This window comes from Apaloderma vittatum, unplaced genomic scaffold (assembly GCF_000703405.1).
Source record: "Apaloderma vittatum isolate BGI_N311 unplaced genomic scaffold, ASM70340v1 scaffold8742, whole genome shotgun sequence".
NCBI classification, from domain to species: Eukaryota; Metazoa; Chordata; class Aves; order Trogoniformes; family Trogonidae; genus Apaloderma; species Apaloderma vittatum.
This window is the reverse complement of record NW_009705235.1, coordinates 11,343-14,433: the sequence shown is the minus strand read 5'-3', so window position 1 is coordinate 14,433 and position 3,091 is coordinate 11,343.

Below are 3,091 nucleotides of genomic sequence, written 5' to 3'. Positions count from 1 at the left end.
ACTAGAGGACCTGCCATATGGAGAAAGGCAGAGAGAACTGGGTCTGTTCAGCCTTGAGAAGGCTTAAGGGAGACCTTAATCCCATGTACCAGCACATAAAGGGTGGCTGGAAGAAGATGGAGACTCCCTTTTTACCAGGAGTCACATGGAAAAGACAAGGGGTAATGGGTACAAGTTGCTCCTGGGGAGATTCCGATCGGACTCTGGAGGGAAATTTTTCCCCGTGAGAGCAATTAGACATTGGAACAGTCTCCCAAGGGAAGTGATGGATTCCTCAACTTTCCGACTGTTTGAAGGCTCAGCTTGACAGGGTCCTGGGCCACCCCGTTTAAACTGTATTTCTTTACCTCACAGGGCCAGACTCAACGATCCTCAAGGTCCCTTCCAATCTGGTATCCTACGATCTCCACTGGCGTCCTGCAGCAGGGATGTTGACAACTTGAATTTTAAGACTCCTTCCCAATCGATCGCAATGGGAAACTACCAGACTGAGGTTTTCGCTGGCTCTGGGTTTCGTCATAGAATCATATCAGCTGGAAGAGACCTAGAAGATCGAGTCCAGCCTTTGTGCCAGCCCTATCAACCCACTAAACTAGGTCCCCCAATGCAACACCCACCCATCTCTTAAACCCCTCCAGGGACAGTGACTCAACCCCCTCCCCAGGCAGCCTGTTCCAATGGCTGACAACTCTTTCAGTAAAGAAATTCTTCCTAATATCCAACCTGACAACCCCTTGTCCTATCACTCTCCACTAGGAAGAACAGACCAATCCCCGCCCCGATACAACCTACCTTGAGGTACTTGCAGAGAGTGATGAGGTCTCCCCTCAATCTCCTCTTCTCTAGGCTAAACAGCCCCAGATCCCTCAGCCTTTCCTCATAAGACTTAAATTCTGCAAACTCCATCGCCTCATCCCGGTGCCCACTGAGGCCAAACAATGCGTAAACGAGGTGTAACTCGTGTGTAAAGGGACCATCCCTCCAGGTGGTGCCTCCCCTCTCCAAGGCTGGGGTTGTGCTCCTGGGTATGCAACACCGTGCCCAGCAGGAAGGCACAGCTCACGAAAATTAAAAAAAAAACAACTCAGGATGTTGCTATGGGATTGAAATGTCTAGAAAACCTCCTGCACCAGGAGCGGTTGACGATAATGACCCCGCTCAGGGCAGAAAGTGAGGGCAGGGAGAGGTGTGAACACAAAGCAGCAGCTCGGCTCCGCAGAACTGAAGTGGTAGAAGAGAAATTCAAAAGGCTTTTCTCATTTTCAGGCAGTGCTCTGAAGAGAAGATAATAGATACAAGAATATTGGCTACCTTGGGATACCTAGTCTGCAAAACATACAAGGAGAAGCAAGGAGATCCTAACTTCTGGAGGTTTCAATCAGAATAAAACCACGGAAACTTCCAACCAAGAACGCCCAACGCGCGCTGTTAGAGCTGGTAAACGGAGCTGCTGAATTTGGTAATGCTGCTGCGTTGCAAACTCATAATTAACTACAGAATCATAGAATTATTAAGGTTGAAAAAGACCACTAAGATCATCCAGTCCAAACTGCCCGCGTGTGCTTTAAAATAATGATTTCTGGAGCAACGAGGAGCTGTTTCACATGGACACGAACACACAGATCCACCACAAACTGAGCCCAAACTCCCATTCCAGACCCTGGAGTTTTCACTTACTGTACTGAAAAACTATGGCGTGAAAAAAAAAAATTAAATACAGTAATGCATGCATCTTTGAGAAGTAACATAGCTCAACATTGGCCAATTCCTCCAATTTTAGTGCTATTAAAAAAAAAAACTATTTAAAAAAGAGGAGGATTAAAAACCAGTTACTGTAAAATTAAAAGATAAACCATTCTTGTTTCACTTCGCTGGGGCAAGCCTAGGCTGATTTTGCTCAGCCCTCCCTTCCCCAGCCCCAAGCTACAGCCCCAAAAAACCCTTTTTCCCACTGGAGAGGTTTTGAGTTTCTCCTCCATGAAAGACCTCGCTAGGAAAGTTTCGGTGCTTATTTTCCCAGTTGGTTAGCCTTGTTAATAAATTAGATTATTTTTTTTAAAACAAAACAAAACAACAAAACAAAACCAACACAAAACCTCCCAAACCATAACATCTGAAAATTAAATTGCTGCGTTTCCTCAGCTTCAAACCGACGTAAGCAGCGTTACTTGAACAGTCCTCCTAAGATCACTAAATCTCTTCTCCAGAGAGAATTACAAACAACTGGGTCATCGCCCAACCAGGCTGCTTTTTCCCCCGCGAGCTCCCGGCAAGCAACCCCACTACTGACGCCGCCGCGGCCATCTCGAGCCGCTGGATTTCTTGCGAGGCGCTCATGGAGGAGAGATCTGCTCCAATTTCTGGGAAATGTGCCCCGAGCTGAAAGCAAAGACACTCCGCAAGCCCAACTTGCTCCATCCCTTTTCTCAGCGGGCTCTCTCGCAGCGCCCAGCTCTTGTAGCCGCGATTCGTTCTCTATGAAACGTGCCAGAACCCGAAGCTTGCACACACACACACAGAATCACAGAATGCTGGGGGTTGGAAGGGATCTCTGGAGTCCACCCAGTCCAACCCCCTGCCAGAGCAGGGTCACCTCGATTGGGTCACACAGGAACGTGTCCAGGTGGGTTTTAAATGTGTCCAGGGAAGGAGATTCCACACCCTCTCCGGGCTGTTCGTTACCACAAAGCAAATCCTTTCACTCACAGAATCATAGAAACATTCAGGTTCAAAAAGACCTTGAGATTATCAAGTCCAACCTATAACCCTACTCTGCAGAGTCCACACCTAAACCATCTCCCCCAACCCCACATCTAAACGACCTCGTGTTTCAGTGGAGATGGAAATGAAGTTTAAGTTGCTTGACTTCTGTTAACAACTCGGTATCACTAATAACAAATAAATTAAGATTACACTGCAGAAGCATCACTCTTCCTTATGAAACTCTAATATCAAAATCATAGAATTAGAATCATAGAATTGCCAGGGTTGGAAAGGACCTCAAAGATCATCTGGTCCCAACCCCCTGCCCTGGGCAGGGACATCCCCCACTAGATCAGGCTGCCCAGAGCCCCATCCAGCCCGGCCTTAA